This window comes from Pseudophryne corroboree, chromosome 1, assembly GCF_028390025.1.
Source record: "Pseudophryne corroboree isolate aPseCor3 chromosome 1, aPseCor3.hap2, whole genome shotgun sequence".
Taxonomy (NCBI): Eukaryota; Metazoa; Chordata; class Amphibia; order Anura; family Myobatrachidae; genus Pseudophryne; species Pseudophryne corroboree.
Genome location: NC_086444.1, coordinates 1,031,147,642 through 1,031,169,751, shown reverse-complemented (window position 1 = coordinate 1,031,169,751; position 22,110 = coordinate 1,031,147,642). Strand labels below are relative to the sequence as shown.

At 45.8% G+C, this 22,110-nt stretch overlaps 2 protein-coding genes across 4 annotated transcripts in view; one reads left to right on the top strand and one right to left on the bottom strand.

Annotated features, from left to right (window-relative positions):
- PRIMPOL (primase and DNA directed polymerase) overlaps positions 1 to 22,110 on the bottom strand; it is a 231,857-nt gene that overhangs the window by 183,728 nt on the left and 26,019 nt on the right. The window lies entirely within an intron of this gene.
- CASP3 (caspase 3) overlaps positions 17,127 to 22,110 on the top strand; it is a 105,325-nt gene continuing 100,341 nt past the window's right edge. The window contains exon 1 of one of the 2 annotated variants that reach the window (XM_063920720.1): positions 17,127 to 17,281. The gene's annotated coding sequence lies outside the window, so the exon portion shown is untranslated. The remainder of the gene's footprint in view (positions 17,282 to 22,110) is intronic. The other variant, XM_063920724.1, reaches the window with a different exon arrangement.

Sequence of the window (22,110 nt, the reverse complement as noted above, 5' to 3'; positions counted from 1 at the left end):
GATCCTCGCGGAAAAAGGCATTCCGGATGAAGTTATTCCTACGCTGATAAAGGCTAGGAAGGACGTGACAGCAAAACACTATCACCGTATATGGCGAAAATATGTTGCCTGGTGGGAGGCCAGGAAGGCCCCTACAGAGGAATTCCAGCTGGGCCGGTTCCTGCACTCCCTACAGTCTGGAGTGACTATGGGCTTGAAGTTGGGGTCCATAAAGGTCCAGATTTCGTCCCCTATCCATTTTCTTTCAAAAGGAACTGGCTTCTCTTCCTGAAGTTCAGACGTTTGTTAAGGGAGTGCTGCATAATCAACCCCCTTTTGTGCCACCAGTGGCACCTTGGGATCTCAACGTGGTGTTGGGTTTCCTGAAATCCCACTGGTTTGAGCCACTTAAGACCGTGGAGCTAAAGTATCTGTCAGGAACTGGTGCAGAATCCGGAATTCGGGATCAGGTACCAAGTGGTTGACGTTACCCAGAACAGAGGCGCGGAGTCTAACACGCCGGAAGGTTTTCACCAGGGAACCCCGCAAGGGGATATGGGCTTCGCGGCTTCCGACGTGCAGGTCGCGGCTTCCTGTCTGGGTCACTTGATACCTGAACTGGACTGGAGTTATGGTAGAGGTGTTGTATATGACCAACCGCAGGGATACACAGGAACAAACAGGAACTGGAGAAGGTGGCAGGGTGCACACGGCCAGATGGTACGCTGGGGCCGTGGAGATGGAACAGCAGCAGGCACTCCAGGGGTGACACAGGAGGTAGCGGCAGTCGGCAGACTAAAGTCGTCAGCAAGATGTTGAAGCTGGAATTCAATACTGGAACAAGGCAATATCCACTGGACAGATGAACTAAGACCAGAGAGGAACCAGGAAGCAGAACACCACATGGAGTAGTTATAACTGGCAAAGCCTCTTGGGATTGAGAGGCTTAAAAGAACAGGCTGGACCAATCAGTTGTGAGCACCAGACAGGCCCCCAGTAATTGATATAACATGCAGCTGCAGTGCAGACTGAGCAGGCTGACAAGCTGAATAGTAGTTTCCAGGTAACGAGCTGTAATTACAGAATCCAGACACCTGTGAAGTCAGTTGCTGAGTGCAGGAGCAAAGGCACTGGGAGACAACTATGCAGGAGCTAGCTGTGACCTGTAGTTCCACAAACTGAAGCAAAGGTAATTTATAACAAAAACAAAACATGAGTGCTCAGGATTGTAACAGTACCCCCCCCCCCCCTTGAAGAGGGGTTAAGAACCCCTAGAACCAGGCTTATCCGGAAATTCACAGAAGAAAGACCTCTTAAGTCTGGGTGCATGAAGAAACCGCTCTGGTACCCAGGTTCTCTCTTCCGGACCGTAACCCTTCCAATGCACAAGGAAATGAACTTGACCCCTCCTGAACTTGGAATCCAGAATCTTTTCCACAACAAACTCCTTGTGACCTTGAACTAACACAGCGGCAGGCCTTCTGGAAGGAGATCTTCTAAATCTCTGGGACACAAATGCTGGTTTCAACAAGGAACAGTGGAAAGTGTTATTGATCTTAAGTGATTTTGGCAAAAGGAGTCGAAAGGCTACTGGATTAATCTGTCTAATAATCCGGAATGGAACAATGAACCTAGGCCCAAATTTTTGAGAGGGCTGGCGTAACTTGATATTTCGAGTGGACAGCCACACCATGTCACCCACTTTAAGAGTACAAGGTCTTCGTCGTCTGTCAGCAAATTGTTTGAAACGAACAGAGACTTGGTTGAGTGCCAGACGTACTCTCCTCCAAATTTTCCTCAGACGAGCTACAGGATCAAGGGAAGAAGTCTGTTGCTGCAGGATGTCAAAAGCGTTAGACCTAGGATGAAACCCAGAGAGACAAAAGAAGGGTGACATGGATGAAGAAGAGTGACTGGAATTATTATATGCAAATTCAGCAAATGCCAGATGGTCCACCCAATTGTTATGGTACTTGGAAACATAACAACGGAGATACTGTTCAAGAGACTGGTTCACTCGCTCAGTCTGTCCATTGGATTGCGGATGATAACCAGAGGACAGACTAAGATTAATATCCAAGGCTGAACAGAAAGCTCGCCAGAATTGAGCAATAAACTGAGTTCCTCTGTCGGAGACGATGTCCTGTGGTAATCCATGTAATTTAAAGATATGTTGGATAAACAAGGTTGCCAATTCCCTGGCACTGGGGAGCTTGCAAAGAGGAACAAAGTGAGCCATCTTACTGAACCGGTCTACCACAACCCAAATGGTATTGTACCCCGATGACTTGGGAAGATCAACCACAAAGTCCTGTCAAAGTCAGAAAAATATCACGCTGCACACTGCCATATATGCACCTCATGCGTGTGCCCGCTGCACGTGCATGAGCCCTCCCGTGCGTGCGTATACTCGCGATCGCGTGCACTCGCGGACGCGCGGTATGCGCATTTACGGTAGAGTTTGTGTTCGTCTAGCGGGCGACTCAATCGTAACATATTTTATTCATATAATGTATTTTGTAGATTATGGTCCCTTTGATAGAATCTGAAAGTTTAGTTTATGTAGTATGTTCGGGGACAAAGAGATCCCTCTTTGTTTGATACGAAGGGTCAGACAGGGGTTACGCAGTGGTGTTTAGTATCCATCGGAAGAGAATATAATTAGCAATATTCCGGTGTTGGTTTGAAGCGGATTAATCGCTCGTGCGTATAGTTATGGACATAAGAAGTTTATGGACATTTACTATATTTGCACTTTATTACCCATGCGGCGGGAAACCCAGTTTCCCACCCACCTGAGCAGTTAGGAATAGTCACAGCCCACCTGTATGAACCAACCTATGACCTTTTGTTATAATGCGAAGACGAATTCCTGTGTCCAATGAACAATAAGAATGTAGGGACCATTGTACTGTATTGTGTGTAGTGTATAAAAGGACAAGCCGATCTGGGCCAGCTCTCTACTCTCTTCAACGATTCTCATTGCTGATAATCGGGAGCTGGATATCCAGAGAGGCGCTTGCGATTGTTTCCCCTGGTGCGTAAGTTCTCTGCAACCATATTGTCTCTTATTTAATGTTATAAGCCATTCTCTCTCTCCTTCCTCCTTAAATGTAATTGTATCTTTATTGTATTTTATGTGTAGTGATTCGGTTAGGTATTTTATGTTATCTTGGTAGTGTATAACTTGTATTGTATTATTCTTTTGCAATTGAACGTTCATTCATTTCCTTAAAAGGCGTTAGACCCTTAGACCGGTATTTGAGTGTTTATTATATTGCTAAGTGGTTCTCAGAGCGTCACATACGCTCATACAGCTTTTAAACTATCAAGGTTACACTGTGTTGCATTTACACCTTATCACTGCACAAGGGTTTACAGTATAAGTACACTGTATATGGTATAGTTATAAAGGTTTAACACTGTGAGCGTCAGCGCCGCTTGTGATCTCCTCGTGGTCTCGAGCGTCCGCTACGCTGATAGCGTATCATTACGTTAGTCGGCAGCCTATAGCGTGCTTGCCTTTACGCTCTAAGCCGTGAGCGAACGTGCCGCTCGTGCGTCTCGTCCACAGCTAAGCGATCGTTATGCTACGTGCGTAGTCTTACGGTATTCCATACGCCAATTGCGTACTGTGTTCTTTAACCTTTTAGAGTGTTTTATACAAGGTATAGAATAGGCATTGTCAGTCCATAGAAATATGGGACCATGGTCTTGAGGGAACCGTAAGAGGTGTAAGATGTCCCATGGGAGCTTTACGAGGAGTTTTACGTTGAGCACAGATCTCACAAGCAAGAATGAACTCTCTAACATCTTGATACATAGAAGGCCACCAAACTGAGCGAGACAATAAATCCAGAGTCTTAGAAATCCCTGGATGCCCAGAGAATCTTTTTACATGAAATTCAGATAAAACTGCTTTCCTGTACTCTTTAGGGACAAAGAGGAGTCTTGAGGGAGTCCCCATGGGTGCAAGAGACTGTTTGGCTTGAATCTGGGAGACTAAATCTTGAGCAAGACCAGCATGGATATTGGAAACAGGAATAATTGGTTCAGAAGAGCAGGATGAATTTTGAATTGGAAGGAAGCTTCGTGACAAGGCATCTGCTTTAAGATTCTTCGATCCTGGCCGATAGGAGATCACATAGTTGAAACTAGTGAAGAATAATGCCCATCGTGCCTGTCTTGGATTCAGTCTCTTGGCTGACTCAATATAGGATAAGTTTTTATGGTCAGTGAGGATTGTAATCACGTGTCTCGCCCCTTCCAACCAATGCCTCCATTCTTCTAGAGCCAACTTGGTAGCAAGCAGTTCACGATTTCCAACATCATAGTTGGCTTCGGCAGGAGAGAACTTTCTGGACAGAAAAGAGCACGGGTGAAGTTTAGAATCCACTGGATCTTTCTGTGATAGGACTGCTCCCACTCCCACTTCAGAAGCATCCACTTCCATAACAAAAGGCAGGTCAGGATTTGGATGACTAAGAACAGGTGCAGATATAAAGGCTTTTTTAACTTGAGAAAAGCTTGTAGAGCTGAAGGTGACCAATGTGATGGATCCGCACCTTTCTTGGTCAAAGCAACAATAGGTGCAACAATGTCTGAAAATGAACGAATAAATCTCCTGTAATAATTAGCGAACCCAAGAAAGCGTTGTATAGCTTTAAGGTTAGTAGGTTGTGCCCAATCTTGAATTGCTTGAAGCTTACTGGGATCCATGGAGAACCCCTTGGGAGAGATGACGTATCCTAAGAAAGCGACTTCCTTCACTTCGAATTCACATTTTTCTAACTTGGCTTATAGATGGTGCTCCCGGAGCTTTTGCAACACCATCTGGACATGGACTAGATGCTGCTCAAGTGACCGTGAATATATCAGGATGTCGTCCAAGTAGACCACAACAAATTTTCCCAGGAATTCTCGGAGCACATCATTGATAACATTTTGGAAGACGGCAGGAGCATTTGACAATCCAAATGGCATAACAAGGTATTCATAATGCCCAGAATGAGTGTTGAAGGCCGTCTTCCACTCGTCACCGGCCTTAATTCGTATGAGGTTATATGCCCCCCGAAGATCAATTTTAGAGAAGATTTCCGCCATCCGGAGTTGATCAAACAACACGGAAATCAAAGGCAAAGGATAAGAATTCTTAACCGTGATTTTTTTGAGTCCTCTATAATCAATGCATGGACGTAAGGAGCCGTCCTTTTTTGCCACAAAGAAGAATCCTGCTCCTACTGGTGATTTTGAGGGACGAATAAACCCTTTGCTTAGGTTCTCCTGAATATAGTCTTCCATGGCTTTAGTTTCTGGCAAAGAAAGAGCATATAATCTACCCTTAGGTAATTTATCTTCGGATACCAGACTGATGGCACAGTCGTAAGGTCGATGGAGGGGAAGAGTATCCGCCTCTTTCTTGGAGAAGACATCCGCAAATGAATGATATGGAGTCGGTAGCCCCTCTGGTATAACTTGAGAGCATCGCACTGGCAAGGACAGACATCTTCCTGTACATTCTGTTCCCCACTGTAAGAGTTCTCCTGTCTTCCAGCAGATGGATGGATTATGGGATTTCAACCATGGAAGCCCTAGGACTATGGAGGCCATGGGGCAATTGACAAGGAGGAAAATAATCTTCTCCGAATGCAGAAGACCAGTAGTTAAATGAACAGGAGAAGTTTGCTGAGACACTTGCCCACTGAGGAGGGGGTTACCGTCAAGGCCACAAATAGTCACAGAAGGCTTCATCTTTAGTATAGGAATGTTCCAGGACCGGGCGAAAGAGATATCCATAAAGTTGGCAGCTGCACCACAATCAACAAAAGCCTTGACTGCAACTTGCTGAGTAGGTAGACTAATTTGAACTGGAAGCAAGACTGAATTTTTTGGAGAGATTCCAGCCAGACCCAGGAGTAACTCCCCTTTTACCCCTGGGTCTTGTCTTTTCCCGACTTCAGGGTGCAAACATTAGCAAAATTATCCTTTGCTCCACAATACAAGCATAGGCCCATCGATCGTCTACGAGATTTTTCCTGAGCAGAAAGACGAAAGGCCCCAATCTGCATGGGTTCACTGGAATCTTCGGCTTCTTCCAAGGCTACTGCTGAGGGAGATGGTGACCCTCCACCTTTCTCCATCCTCCGTTCCCTGATCCGACGATCTACTCGAATTGCTAACTGCATGAGCTTGTCCAGGGTTTCAGGAGTAGGATACTGGACAAGGTAATCTTTAATTTGCTCAGTGAGGCCTAAGCGGAACTGACTTCGGAGGGCTGGGTCATTCCAACCACTATCACCTGCCCATCTGCGAAACTCAGTGCAGTATACCTCGGCCGTGTTTTTCCCTTGTCTCAGGGCTCGTAAGTGAGCCTCTGCAGAAGCTGCTCGGTCCGGGTCATCATAAAGAATTCCTAGGGCTCTAAAAAAGGCATCCACTGTGTGCAAGGCGGGATTCTCCGTTTTTAATCCGAACGCCCAGGACTGGGGTTCTCCCTGCAGGAGGGAGATAATGATACCTACTCGCTGAGCCTCAGAACCAGACGATAATGGCCGGAGTCTGAAATATAGCTTGCAGCTTTCACGGAAATTCTGGAACTGTTTCCGGTCACCTGTAAACCGATCTGGAAGATGCAGCTTTGGTTCAGGCCCAGGAGCTCTGGTTACAACCAATGACCTGCTAGTTTCTTCCTGGGTGGAAACTCGGAGCTTTAGATCTTGCAGTTGCTGCGTCAAATTTTGTATTTGACCAGCCAAGATTTGAGCCGGATTTTGCTGTGACGGGTCCATGCCCAGGAAGTGGTGGGCCAGTTATAATGTCAGGAACTGGTGCAGAATCCGGAATTCGGGATCAGGTACCAAGTGGTTGACGTTACCCAGAACAGAGGCGCGGAGTCTAACACGCCGGAAGGTTTTCACCAGGGAACCCCGCAAGGGGATATGGGCTTCGCGGCTTCCGACGTGCAGGTCGCGGCCCCCTGTCTGGGTCACTTGATACCTGAACTGGACTGGAGTTATGGTAGAGGTGTTGTATATGACAAACCGCAGGGATACACAGGAACAAACAGGAACTGGAGAAGGTGGCAGGGTGCACACGGCCAGATGGTACGCTGGGGCCGTGGAGATGGAACAGCAGCAGGCACTCCAGGGGTGACACAGGAGGTAGCGGCAGTCGGCAGACTAAAGTCGTCAGCAAGATGTTGAAGCTGGAATTCAATACTGGAACAAGGCAATACCCACTGGACAGATGAACTGAGACCAGAGAGGAACCAGGAAGCAGAACACCACATGGAGTAGTTATAACTGGCAAAGCCTCTTGGGATTGAGAGGCTTAAAAGAACAGGCTGGACCAATCAGTTGTGAGCACCAGACAGGCCCCCAGTAATTGATATAACATGCAGCTGCAGTGCAGACTGAGCAGGCTGACAAGCTGAATAGTAGTTTCCAGGTAACGAGCTGTAATTACAGAATCCAGACACCTGTGAAGTCAGTTGCTGAGTGCAGGAGCAAAGGCACTGGGAGACAACTATGCAGGAGCTAGCTGTGACCTGTAGTTCCACAAACTGAAGCAAAGGTAATTTATAACAAAAACAAAACATGAGTGCTCAGGATTGTAACAGTATCTCACGTGGAAGGTGGTCATGCTATTGGCCTTAGCTTCGGCTAGGCGTGTGTCAGAATTGGCGGCTTTGTCATGTAAAAGCCCCTATCTGGTTTTCCATATGGACAGGGCAGAATTACGGACTCGTCCGCAATTTCTGCCGAAGGTGGTGTCATCTTTTCATTTGAACCAACCTATTGTGGTGCCTGCGGCTACTCGTGACTTGGAGGATTCCAAGTTGCTTGATGTAGTCAGGGCTTTGAAGATCTATGTAGCCAGAACGGCTGGAGTCAGGAAGACTGACTCGCTGTTTATCCTGTATGCATCCAACAAGCTGGGTGCTCCTGCTTCAAAGCAGACTATTGCTCGCTGGATCTGTAACACGATTCAGCAGGCTCATTCTGCGGTTGGATTGCCGCATCCAAAATCAGTGAAAGCCCATTCCACAAGGAAAGTGGGCTCTTCTTGGGCGGCTGCCCGAGGGGTCTCGGCATTACAGCTTTGCCGAGCAGCTACTTGGTCGGGTTCAAACACATTTGCTAAGTTCTACAAGTTTGATAACCTGGCTGAGGAGGACCTTGTGTTTGCCCATTCGGTGCTGCAGAGTCATCCGCACTCTCCCGCCCGTTTGGGAGCTTTGGTATAATCCCCATGGTCCTTACGGAGTCCCCAGCATCCACTAGGACGTTAGAGAAAATAAGATTTTACTCACCGGTAAATATATTTCTCGTAGTCCGTAGTGGATGCTGGGCGCCCGTCCCAAGTGCGGACTTTCTGCAATACGTGTATATAGTTATTGCTTAATAAAGGGTTATATTATGTTGGCATTCATTGTTTGATGCTCTGTTGTTCATACTGTTGACTGGGTAAGTTTATCATAAGTTATACGGTGTGATTGGTGTGGCTGGTATGAGTCTTACCCTGGATTCCAAAATCCTTTCCTTGTAATGTCAGCTCTTCCGGGCACAGTTTCCTTAACTGAGGTCTGGAGGAGGGGCATAGAGGGAGGAGCCAGTGCACACCAGGTAGTACTAAATCTTTCTTTAGAGTGCCCAGTCTCCTGCGGAGCCCGTCTATTCCCCATGGTCCTTACGGAGTCCCCAGTATCCACTACGGACTACGAGAAATAGATTTACCGGTGAGTAAAATCTTATTTTTACAGATTTTGTGGTTGTTGTTTTGGGTTTTTTACACGCTGTACAGTTGTTACATCTGTAGAACCTGGTTCCCCACATTTTAGCCTCATGTTTTCTAATTTTGGTTCCATTTTTTGATGGTTCCTTACTAGATCTTTTCCTATCGTCGGAGCACGTCTGTAAATAATTCTTGGTTTTGGTGGTAATATGGTTTTTAGTTCTTTATCTGGTGTGAGAATGTGCCAATGTTTTTTCAGGCTTGTTTCTATGAGGTTTCTTTGTCCAGAATAGTTGGTAATAAATAGTAGTTCTTTGTTTGATTCTTCTTTCTTGTTATTGTACTGTAAGAGATCAGATTTGTTAATCGTTTCTATTTCACCTTTATCTTTCTCTAATTTTTCTTCATGTAACTCTTGCTTTCAAACTGATCTAGGAGTTTGATGGTCTGGTGTTCATAATCTTCCTTTCTGGAATAATTTCTTCTGATCCTTCTCATTTGTCCCTTTGGGATATTGGAAAGCCATTGGGGATGGGGATTACTTTTAGCGTCCAGGTAGTTGTTGCAGTCTACAGGTTTCATATATGTTTTAGTTTCTATATTGTTGTTATGGATGAAAATGGTGAGGTCTAGAAACTTGATACTGTTGCGACTTATCTCGTGTGTGAATGTTAAATTGTCTGTGTTTATATTGATCTTTCTCAGAAAGTCCTGTAGTATTTCCTCTTCTCCGTCCCATATTATTATTACGTCGTCTATGTATCTTGCCCATACCTTCAGGTTGGGGAGATGTTCGTTGTTGGTCCAAATCCTCTCATTTTCCCATTGGGCAAGGAACAGATTAGCGTAAAATGGTGCGAAATTCCTACCCATTGCGGTCCCGTGTTTGAATGAAGAATTGTTCCCCAAACCAGAAGTAATTGTGGGTCAGAATAAAACTAATTCCTTGTAGGATAAAAGCGACTTGTTCTTCTTTTAAATTCGACCCTTCTTTTAGAATTTTTTCGACGTTTTTATATCCATCTTCATGTCTGATGCTTGTATAGAGAGTTTTTATATCACATGATGCCAAGATGTAGGAATCCTTCCAGGTTAGTTCAGCTAACAAGCTGAGGACTTGTGTGGTGTCCTTCAAGTAGCTTCGTTGTTGTACTACTAGGGGTTTCAGGAAGTGATCTATGTAACAGGAGAAGTTTGAGGTCAGGGAGTTGATCCCTGATACTATCGGTTTCCCTGGTGGAGTACGTTGGTCCTTGTGGACCTTTGGTAAGTGATAAAACACGGGAATTATGGGGTGTTCTGGTTTAAGGAAGTTATATTCTTCTTTTGTAATGATTTTTTTATCCATCGCCTTTTTCAATATTTCTGATAATTCTTTATTGTATTCTGTTGTCGGGTCTTTCTTTAAAAGTTGGTAGGTTTGGTCATCTTTTAGCAGCTTGCATGCTTCTTCTCGTATTTTTCTCGGTCCATGATGACCACTCCTCCGCCCTTATCTGCTTGTTTAATGACAATTTCTTTATTTTCTTTTAAATTCTTCAGGGCAGCTTTTTCTTTCTTTGATAGATTTTGTGTATGTTTGGATCCCATTTTTTCGGGGATTCTCTTGATGTCGTCTTCCACCAGCTTCTGGAAGGTATTTAGTAGATGGCCTTTTAGGTGTTGGGGGTAGAAGGTTGATTTGGCTTTGAACTTTGTATGTTTGTATATATCTTCTTTTTCTTCTTTCTTTTCCTCATCCTCGGAAACTTTTCTTTTGTTGAAAAATTTCTTTAGTGTTATTTTTCTAAGGAACTTGTGAAGATCAATAAAAGTGTCAAATTTGTTTAAACAATTCGTCGGGGCAAATTTAAGGCCTTTCTTTAGAACTGAAATTTCCGTATCGCTTAATTCATGCTTACTTAGGTTGAATATCCCTTTTTCTGTTGTTTCCTTTGGTTTCTCTTTGATTTTTTCTTTTGGCCTATTCTTTGTTCCCCCTCGCTTTCCTCGTTGGTGGAACTTGCGCTTATTTTTCTTCTCCTTTTCTTTCCCTTGTCTTCTTCCGAGCCTCTGGTTTTTGGAATCGATCCCGTGCTTCTGAACGAATGATTTTTCTGAGCTAGCTCTAAAAAAGCATCCAAAAACTGTTCAGTTTCGTCCTGTTCGTCTTGTATATGTATGTTTTCTTCTGTATTCTGAATACATTTAGTTGTTTGTTTATTCAATCTGTCCATCAATGTTCGTGCAGAGGTGTCGAGTATTTCTTGATGATCTTCTCTACCTTGATTGAAACTTCTAGTCAAGGTATTTATTGAGGGGTATTTTGTTCTGGATTCTCTTTGAACTTGTTTATCCTCGTATTTCGTCCTTATTTCTCTTCTCTTGTGGTATGTTCCCCTTTCTGGTGAATTTTCTTTATTCCTCATATGTGCCTCATACCTCCTTTTCTGATGTGGTTGTGTTTCTCCGTATGTTGTGTATGATCTAGGATACATTTGGTATTGATCATATTGTCTCCACTGTCTCTTGGGATGAGAATATTCTCTATCTTGTTGGGGGAGTTCCCTTCAAGATATCTGTTTCTGATTGTGTTTGCATTGTCTTCTCTGGGTGTTATCGTCCAATTGTGATGATCTCCTTTATAGTCCTCAATGTCCCTCTTGAACTTCTTTCTTTTTTGTTCGATTACTTCATCTTCTAGTTTTCTCAATTTTATTTTTGTAAGATTCTCAAGGTTTTTGAAGTCTGCTAGATCTTCTAAAGGTTCTAGTTTTTTTCTGATGTTTTGTATGTCTTCTTTTATTTTTTTCAAAGTATCTTCTCTGTCTTCAACAATTAATTTCATTAATTTAAGGGAACAGGAGTCTAATGTTTCTCGTCATTTAAAAAAAAAATTTTTTTCCTGTGAGGTAAGGGATGGTTTTTTATTTATTCTCAAGCCTCGTGGCACCTTCCTTTTTTCTATATATTTAGTGAGAGTAGTACTTTCCCACTATTGTTTTATTTCTTTTGTTTCTAATTTCTCTAATTTGTTGTATAAATCACAAAAAGCTTCCTCGAGTGTTGTTGTTTCTCTCTGTCTTGTCATATTTGGTGAAGGGATTAATTTTTCTAGTAGTTTTAAACGTTCTTCTTTATTGTAGGCCATGGTGGTGGTGAGCTGCGGTTCTCCACACGGGTAAAAAATAAGATTTTACTCACCGGTAAATCTATTTCTCGTAATCCGTAGTGGATGCTGGGAACTCCGTAAGGACCATGGGGAATAGACGGCTCCGCAGGAGACTGGGCACATCTAAAGAAAGATTTAGGACTATCTGGTGTGCACTGGCTCCTCCCCCTATAACCCTCCTCCAAGCCTCAGTTAGGACACTGTGCCCGGAAGAGCTGACACAATAAGGAAGGATTTTGAATCCCGGGTAAGACTCATACCAGCCACACCAATCACACCATATAACTCGTGATAGGAACCCCGGTTAACAGTATGATAACAAATGGAGCCTCTGAACAGATGGCTCGCCATAACAACCCAATTTTTTGTAACAATAACTTTGTACAAGTATTGCAGACAATCCGCACTAGGGATGGGCGCCCAGCATCCACTACGGACTACGAGAAATAGATTTACCAGTGAGTAAAATCTTATTTTCTCTGACGTCCTAGTGGATACTGGGAACTCCGTAAGGACCATGGGGATTATACCAAAGCTCCCAAACGGGCGGGAGAGTGCGGATGACTCTGCAGCACCGAATGAGAGAACTCAAGGTCCTCCACAGCCAGGGTATCAATTTTGTAGAATTTTGCAAACGTGCCCCTGACCAAGTAGCAGCTCGGCCAAGTTGTAAAGCCGAGACCCCTCGGGCAGCCGCCCAAGATGAGCCCCCTTCCTTGTGGAATGGGCTTTTACAGATTTAGGCTGCGGTAGTCCACCGCAGAATGTGCAAGCTGAATAGTGCTACAAATCCAGCGCGCTATAGTCTGCTTAGAAGCAGGAGCACCCAGCTTGTTGGGTGCATCCAGGATAAACAGCGAGTCAGTTTTCCTGACTCCAGCCGTCCTGGAAATATAAATTTTCAGGGCCCTGACTACGTCCAATAACTTGGAATCCTCCAAGTCCCTAGTAGCCGCAGGCACCACAATAGGTTGGTTCAAGTGAAAGACTGATACCACCTTCGGGAGAAAGTGAGGACGAGTCCTCAACTCTGCCCTATCCATATGGAAAGTCAGGTAAGGGCTTTTTCATGACAAAGCCGCCAATTCTGACACATGCCTGGCCGAAGCCAGAGCCAACACATGACCACTTTTCATGTGAGATATTTCAAATCCACGGTTTTAAGTGGCTCAAACCAATGTGATTCCAGGAACTCCAAAACCACATTGAGATCCCAAGGTGCCACTGGGGCACAAAAAGGGGCTGAATATGCAGCACTCCCTTACAACGTCTGAACTTCAGGCTGACATCCTTCCTGGCTTTGATCAGGATAAGAATGACTTCCTCCGGAATGCCTTTTTCACTCAGGATCCGGCGTTCAACCGCCATGCCGTCAACGCAGCAGCGGTAAGTCTTTTAACAGACAGGGCCCCTGCTGCAGCAGATCCTGTCTGAGTGGCAGAGGCCATGGGTCCTCTGAGATCATCTCTTGAAGTTCCTGGTACCAAGCCCTTCTTGGCCAATCCGGAACAATGAGTATAGTTCTTACTCCTCTTTTTCTTATTATCCTCAGTACCTTGAATATGAGAGGGAGAGGAGGGAACACATAAACCGACTGGTACACCCGTGGTGTCACTAGAGCGTCCACAGCGATCGCCTGAGGTTCTCTTGACCTGGCGCAATATCTTTTTTATTGAGGCGGGATGCCATCATGTCCACCTGTGGTCTTTCCCAACGGTTAACCAGCATTTGGAAGACTTCTGGATGAAGTCCCTATTCTCCCGGGTGGAGTCTGCTGCGGAAGTCTGCTTCCCAGTTGTCCACTCCCGGAATGAACACTGCTGCCAGTGCTACCCCATGATTTTCAGCCCAACGGGGAATCCTTGTGGCTTCTGCCATTGCCCTCCTGCTTCTTGTGCCGCCCTGCCTGTTTACATGGGCGAGCACCGTGATGTTGTCTGATTGGATCAGTACGGCTGGTTTTGAAGCAGGGGCCTTGTTTGGGTTAGGGCCTTGTAAATGGCTCTTAGCTCCAGAAAATTTATGTGAAGTGAAATCTCCTGTTTTGACCACAGTCCTTGGAATTTCACTCCCTGTGTGACTGCACCCCAGCCCCGAAGGCTGGCATTTGTGGTCACCAGGACCCAGTCCTGTATTCCGAATCTGCGGCTCTCTAGTAGATGAGCCCTCTGCAGCCACCACCGCAGCGACACCCTGGTTCTTGCCGACCGGGTTATCCGCTGCTGTATCTGGAAATGGGACCCGGACCATTTGTCCAACAGGTCCCACTGGAAATTCCTTGCGTGGAACTTTCCTAATGGAATTGCTTCGTACGAAGCTACCATTTTCCCCAGGACTCGGGTGCATTGATGTACCGACACCTGTCCCGGTCTTAGGAGGTTTCTGACTAGAGATGACAACTCCTCGGCTTTTTCCATTGGAAGAAACACTTTTTTCTGGTCTGTTTCCAGAATCATTCCCAGGAACAGAAGACGTGTCGTCGGGACCAGCTGTGACTTTGGAATTGAGAATTCAGCCCTGCTGTTGCAGCACTTCCCGAGAAAGTGCTACCCCCTTACCAACTGTTCCTTGGAGCTCGCCTTTATCAGGAGATCGTCCAAGTACGGGATAATTAAACTCCCTTCTTGCGAAGGAGTATCATCATTTCGGTCATTACCCTGGTAAAGACCCTCGGTGCCGTGGATAATCCAAACGGCAGCGTCTGGAACTGATCGTGACAGTCCTGTACCACAACCTTGAGGTACTCCTGGTAAGGAGGGCAAATGGGGACATGCAGGTAAGTATCCTTGATGTCCAGAGAGACCCTGTAATCCCCCTCGTCCAGGTTCGCAATAATCGCCCTGAGCGATTCCATCTTGAACTCGAATCTTTTGTTATATGTGTTCAAGGATTTTAAATTTAAGATGGGTCTCACCGAACCGTCCGGTTTCGGTACCACAAACATTGTGGAAAAGTAACCCTTTTCCTGTTGAAGGAGGGGTACCTCGATAATCACTTGCTGTGAATACCGTTTTTGGATAGCCACCAACACTGCCTCCCTGGCAGAGGGAGTTGCCGGTAAGGCAGATTTTAGGAAACGGCGGGGGGGAGACGTCTCAAATTTCAGCCTGTACCCCTGAGACACTGTTTGAAGAACCCAGGGATCCACCTGTGAGAGAGCCCACTGTGCGCTGAATCTCTGAGAGGGGCCCCGACCGTACCCGGGTCCGCCTGAGCAGCCCCAGCGTCATGCTGTGGACTTACCGGACGCAGGGGAGGACTTCTGTTCAGCCGGGCACAGAAATCTAACTGAGGCTTGGAGGAGGGTCATAGGGGGAGGAGCCAGTGCACACCAGATAGTCCTAAATCTTTCTTTAGATGTGCCCAGTCTCCTGCGGAGCCGTCTATTCCCCATGGTCCTTACGGAGTTCCCAGCATCCACTAGGACGTCAGAGAAAAGACAATATGGTAGTGGGGGTTTGTGGGAACTGCGCTTACACCTGGTGGTTATTGGGAGCAGCTGCTGTGGAGAGGGATAAGGTTACCTCAAGCCTTAAAGTGTACTATGGTTAAGAATATGTTTCTCCTAGCGCTTACTCGATATAAAACATAAAGCTGTTAATAGTTCAAAATAAAACCAATCAATTTGCCCCAATTTATCAGTAATCTAGACGTCGAGTTCGGCTTGGATAAAACATATGCGAACGTATTTATGTTTGATCAGAACAAAAAAAATTTTTTTTGACAATTCTATATACAGGGACAACATCAGATGGTTTATTCGGTATATAGAGGATTTATTTATGTTATGGAATGGGAGTTCTACATCCTTTCAAGAAATGATGCATAGCATCAACCAAATACCAATCAAGTTTACATTTGTTGGTAAACCCGATCAGATCGACTATTTAGATGTTACGGTCCATTTGAAGGGGGGCAAATTGATCTCTACAGTGTTTTACAAAAACACTGACCGCAATTCATTGTTAGATGCTAGCAGCCACCATCCAGTAGCATTGAAGAAGGGCCTCCCTTATTCTCAAATGCTACGAGTGGCCCGCATAACCAGCGACCCTGAACAGCTAGAAGACGCATTACAAACAGTGGTCAGAAAATTTAGAAATAGGTGTTATAATGTTAGAGATCTGGAGTTAGCCAAAAATAGAGTGATGAGACAAGATCGGGCAAATATGCTCCAAGAATCATCTGATAAGAAGGATGAGCAGAATGTTTATTTGGTCCACCAGATACTCCACTGCTAGCCCCATTATACCCCGTGCCAGCAAAGCGTTATAGCCTATAATTAAGACCGATAAAACTTTACCGTGTTTTCAGCATACTCAAGTCATGACTAGCTACATACGAGGTCGTAATTTGCGCGATTTTCTAGTCAAAACTGACATCACTGACTATACCCCCAAACCAGGCATCTTTGGATCAGTGAAAAAAGCTGGCTGTTATAGATGCCCCTCTTGCATTACATGTTCATCTTTGATCACAGGATCATTCTTTATACATCCAGTAACCAAACAAAAATTTAATATCAGACATGTTTTGAATTGTACGACCAGATACATTATATACTACATCATTTGTCCTTGCAAATTATTGTACGTGGGCCTCACTACTCGCACTTTACGTGAACGCATGGCATTACATCGTTCTAACATCAGCCAGGCTTTAGCGGGTAACTCTAACGAGCAACCTGTGTCTAGACATTGTTGTGCTAAAGCACACGCATTATCTGAACTTCGCTATCAAATGATAGACCACATTCCAGAGTTACCGAGAGGAGGAGACAGGGTTCTGGCATTACATAGATTAGAGGCTAAGTGGATAATTAAGTTGAACACGATGCAACCCTTAGGTTTAAATGAAAAAATAAATTGGAATTATCTACAATATGAATGAGATATTTAAGTGTGGTTGCAATATTATTAAGCTGTGGATTAATTATATTTCCGCTTGATGTTGTAGCAACGTTTATGTAGTACCGCTAGGATCTATATAGATGCTGCCATTATTTGATAGGTATCTATTTCCCTTATATGAGATTGTGATATGCTATTTTTCTCTTTCATGCTAGCGCATATACATTATTGATATATGTTAGGCAGTGATGTGCGATACATGGTATACAGGCAGAGGGTTGTACTTTTGCAACACATCCTTGTTACCAGTATGGCATACACTTTTTAAATGTATTATTTTGCATATCTTCACTGTTTTTGTACTTCATTCATTACATTATGTCTTTGTTTAGATGTGTAGCCTCCCCCTGCCAGGCAGAACGGCCGGGGACAGCGTCAGTAACTCCGTGCATCGGGTTGTCTTGGTTACCGCCGCCTCCCGATGACGTCATCCTTCAGGCGTCCCATCCTGACCGGAAGTTCCACGCAGCTCCTGGATTGAGAATCCCGGCATGGGTACGCTATATAGGTAAGATGTATGTTTTATGTTTGTTTTATTTGTCTCTTTGTAAGCACTAGCATTACCTGAGGAAGGGACCCGCTGTGGCCCGAAATGCTGCATCGTTAAGCATGCTTGTGCTTTGATCTACTTATACTGCATTACTGATATCCGTGGATGTATTTACCCAGGATCTGTATGTATGTGTTAGGGTCTCCTGCTCTGTGCTGCCACGTCGTCATGGCAACCGGGAGACAAGTGCTAGCGGAGTAACCTGAGCGTAGCTGATACTCCGGTTCGGGTCTTTTGCTGTGCAGTAGTTACAGGCTCTATGCACGGCAGGGGATCCGGTGCTGGTTTTTGTGCTCACAGTCTGTGAGGTCTGAGTGGGGCGTGGACAGCACCTGCTATATAAACCCTCTTCTCAGGTTAGGCAGATGCTGCTGAATCTTTGTTGGTTAGTCAGTTCCTGAAAGCTAGCTAGTACTGTGTAAACTTTGTATTTGTTTGTTGCTTACTGCAAATAGGCCTTGGGATTTGGTATTACACTCTGCCAATCCAGACCTAGCAGTAGGACTGGAGTCAGTCGTTTAACCTGCTGGGGTTCTTTTGTTACTCTGTGAACCTAGCAAGTTTGCGGCTGTATTCTCAGACTTGCCTGCCAAAATCCTTTCTCACTGTGCAAGGTGTTCAGGTGTCAGTTTAGTGGCAGTAAGCTGAACCAGTGCACTGCAAGTGAGGACTAGGATTGTGGAGACTCTCCTTGTGTCTATTATTCCATCTCTGACCAAGGAGTTTACTGCCACACCCGTTGGTAACCCTTTAGGGTTTTGCTGTTGCCCTTAGCAACAGCATTTCGGGTTCTCTACGTATTAAATCACTACATCTTGCTTCTTTCCATCTGAGCATTCCTAATATTAGGGAGACACCCAGTTTCTTAGCCTTTGGGCTTCTCTGTTCACTTTGTGTTTATTTTGTTACCCTATCACCTTCTGTGTATGTAATGTCATATTCCCCAGTCTGTCTGTGAGTTCATTTGTTTTGCATCCCTCACCGTTCAGACACCAGTACATTCCTGCTGGCACTGGTGTGCATAACATATTCAGCAGCCTAATACTCCTGTTGAAATTTTATGGGAATATGGAGCATACCCCTCAAAATACTTTGCAACAGGTGGTCGATCAGGTGCAGGTCCTGACTCGACAATTTAATGATTTGTCCATTAAAATGCACACCTCGCAGGCCGCTGGCGGAGCTCCTGCAGCAGCAGTACCTTCAGGGGTTAAGGAGCCGAAAGTAAATCTCCCGGATCGTTTTTATGGAGATCGCTCGCAGTTCTTTTGTTTCAAGGAGAGCTGCAAGCTATATTTCCAGCTTAGGCCTCAGTCTTCTGGGTCGGAGATTCAGCGGGTGGGCATAGTGATTTCCTTGCTACAAGGAGACCCACAGGTCTGGGCATATGGGTTGCAGCTTGACTGTCCGTCGCTTAAAAGTGTTGATGCTTTTTTTACGGCACTGGGCATGTTGTATGATGACCCTGACAAGACGGCCTCAGCCGAGGCTCAGATTTTCGATCCTTAAGCAAGGCGAAGGCCAGTTGAGGTTTATTGTACGGAGTTTCAGGGGTTGGCCCATGATACCCAGTGGAATGACCCAGCCCTGAGACACCAGTACCGAAGAGGTCTTTCTAACCAGTTAAAAGACCAACTGGTACAATATCCCTTGCCTGATAGCTTGGATCAGCTCATGCAGTTATCCATTCGGGTGGATATACGGCTGAGAGAGCGCAGGCTTGAAAGGGAGACCGAGGTTTCCTTCTTTCCCAAGGGAACCTCAGACTCTGAGGAATTTTCCGAGGAACCTATGCAGATTGGGGCTACCCGCCTCTCCTCGCGTGAGAAGACGCGGAGGAGACAGCAGGGGTTATGTTTGTACTGTGGGAATAAAGGTCATGTGGTAGTATCATGCCCAGAAAAGCCGGAAAACTTCAGGGCCTGAGGGTGATGGGAAATATCCTGTCAGGCCAGAAGTCAGAATTTCCCAAGAAGACTTTTATCATTCCGGTGACCTTGAAGATCCTTGGTCAAACTGTCAAGACTGAGGCCTTTGTGGACAGTGGGGCCGACGGGGTTTTTATGGACCGCCAATTCGCCCTGAAACACTCTGTTCCCTTAGTACCCTTGGCATCGGAAATTGAGATTTGTGGGTTAAACGGGGAACCATTATCCCAGGGTAAAATTACCTCTTGCACTAGCCAGATTTCTTTGTCTATTGGAGCCACACACTCTGAAAAATTGTCCTTTTATGTGACTGTCTGTACTTTTGCCCCATTGGTGTTGGGGTTACCCTGGTTAAGGGCCCACAATCCTCAATTTGACTGGGTCTTTGGGGAGATTCTTAGTTGGGGTACTGATTGTTTCAGGAGTTGCTTGAGCCTTCCAGTCAGGCTTTTGCAGCTAAGTTTGCCAGGATTGCCAGGATGTTATGCAGATTTTGCGGACGTGTTCTCCAAAAGAGTTGCAGAGGTACTACCTCCCCATCGCCCGTATGACTGTGCCATTGATTTGTTGCCGAATGCTAAGCTTCCCAAGAGCAGGTTGTACTCCCTGTCACGTCCTGAGACTCAGGCTATGGCAGAGTACATTCAGGAGAACTTGGCTAAGGGATTTATCAGACCTTCACAGTCTCCAGTTGGGTCGGGGTTCTTCTTCGTGGGTAAAAAGGACGGTTCGTTGCGACCCTGCATCGACTTCAGGGAATTGAACCGTATCACGATTAAAAACTCATACCCACTGCCTCTCATTTCGGTCTTGTTTGACCAGCTTCGTACTGCCACCATTTTTTCTAAGATTGACCTACCCGGTGCGTACAATCTAATCCGAATAAGAGAGGGGGATGAATGGAAGACTGCCTTTAATACCCACTCAGGGCATTATGAATATTTGGTGATGCCTTTTGGGCTCTGTAATGCCCCGGCAGTCTTCCAGGACTTCATGAACGATGTGCTCAGGGAATATTTGGATAGATTCTTAGTTGTATACTTAGATGACATCCTAATCTTCTCCCATTCCCTAGAGGAACATCGGAAGCATGTACGCTTAGTCCTCCAGAAACTCAGAGACCACCGGCTTGGGGCGAAGCTGGAGAAGTGCGAATTTGAAGTTCAGCAAATCGCATTTCTAGGATATATTATCTCCCCAGAAGGTTTCCAAATGGAGGGTTCCAAGGTACAGGCAGTCCTGGATTGGGTGCAGCCCACTAGTTTGAAGGCGCTTCAGCGTTTTCTGGGCTTTGCGAATTTTTATAGACGATTTATCGCTGGATTTTAGTCTATAGTGGCGCCCTTGATGGCACTCACTAAGAAAGGGGCGGATGTTGCTCACTGGTCTTGTGAGGCCAAAGCGGCTTTTGCCCGTCTCAAAAGGGCATTTGTCTCGGCCAAGGTGCTGCGACACCCAGATCCAGAGCGTCCTTTTGTGGTGGAGGTGGATGCCTCTGAGATGGGTATTGGGGCAGTGGTCTCTCAGATGGGGGTGTCTGATAATCGCCTTCATCCCTGTGCTTACTTTTCCCGTAAATTTTCGCCTGCCGAGATGAATTATGACGTGGGTAACTGGGAATTGTTGGCTATTAAGGATGCACTCGAGGAGTGGAGACACTGGCTTGAGGGGGCTAAGTTTGTGGTCTCAATTCTCACCGACCATAAGAATTTGGCATATTTAGAGTCAGCGAAGCGCCTCAATGCCAGGCAGGCACGATGGGCTTTGTTTTTTGCTCGCTTTAATTTTTTGATAACATATCGCCCTGGGTCAAAAAACATCAAGGCTGATGCGCTCTCGCGGAGTTTTGCTCCAATCCAGGAGACCACCGAGGAGCCATTGCCCATTGTGTCCCCATCATGTATTAAAGTGGGCATTACCCAGGACCTCTTGTCATTAGTCCTTAGAGCACAGGAGCAGGCTCCTCCAGACCTTCCGGTAGGTCTTTTGTTTGTGCCTCCTAGGTTAAGACAGCGAGTGTTCCTGGAATTCCATGCCAAGAAGTCGGCAGGTCACCCGGGTATTGCCAGAACTCGGGAGTTGCTATCTAGGGCGGTGTGGTGGCCCTCGGTGGCTAGGGATGTGGATCAGTGGGTTCGGGCATGTGACATCTGTGCCCGAAATAAGACTCCTAGAGGGGTTCCTGTTGGCCCATTACATCCACTCTCTATTCCATCTAAGCCATGGACCCACATTTCAATGGATTTTGTGGTGGACTAGCCCAAATCCTCGGGGATGACAGCCATCTGGGTTGTCGTTGACAGGTTTTCGAAGATGGCGCACTTCGTTCCATTGGTTGGGCTGCCATCGGCCAGACGCCTGTCTGAATTATTTATGCTGCATGTTGTGCGCCTCCACGGGTTGCCACTTGATGTGGTCTCTGACCGCGGATCCCAGTTTGTGGCCAAATTCTGGAGGGCATTTTGTTCCGATCTCCAGATTTCTGTCAGCTTGTCGTCAGGCTACCATCCGCAGTCTAATGGGCAGACTGAAAGGGTGAACCAGTCCTTGGAGCAGTTCCTCAGGTGTTATGTCTCCAAGTGTCAGACTGACTGGGTTGCTCATCTGTCCATGGCGGAGTTTGCCTATAACAACGCGGCTCACTCTGCTACAGGGATCTCTCCCTTCCTTTGTGTGTATGGGCATCATCCTAAGGCCAATTCTTTTGACCCCCTGGACTCCACGCCTGGTGGTTCCTCTGTGGTTTCGGTCCTTAGAGGTATTTGGAGGAAAGTGAAGAAAGCCCTTGTGTCTGTGTCATTAGTGACCAAAAGGGTTTTTGATAAGCGGAAAAGACCCTGCAGCTTCAAATTAGGGGAC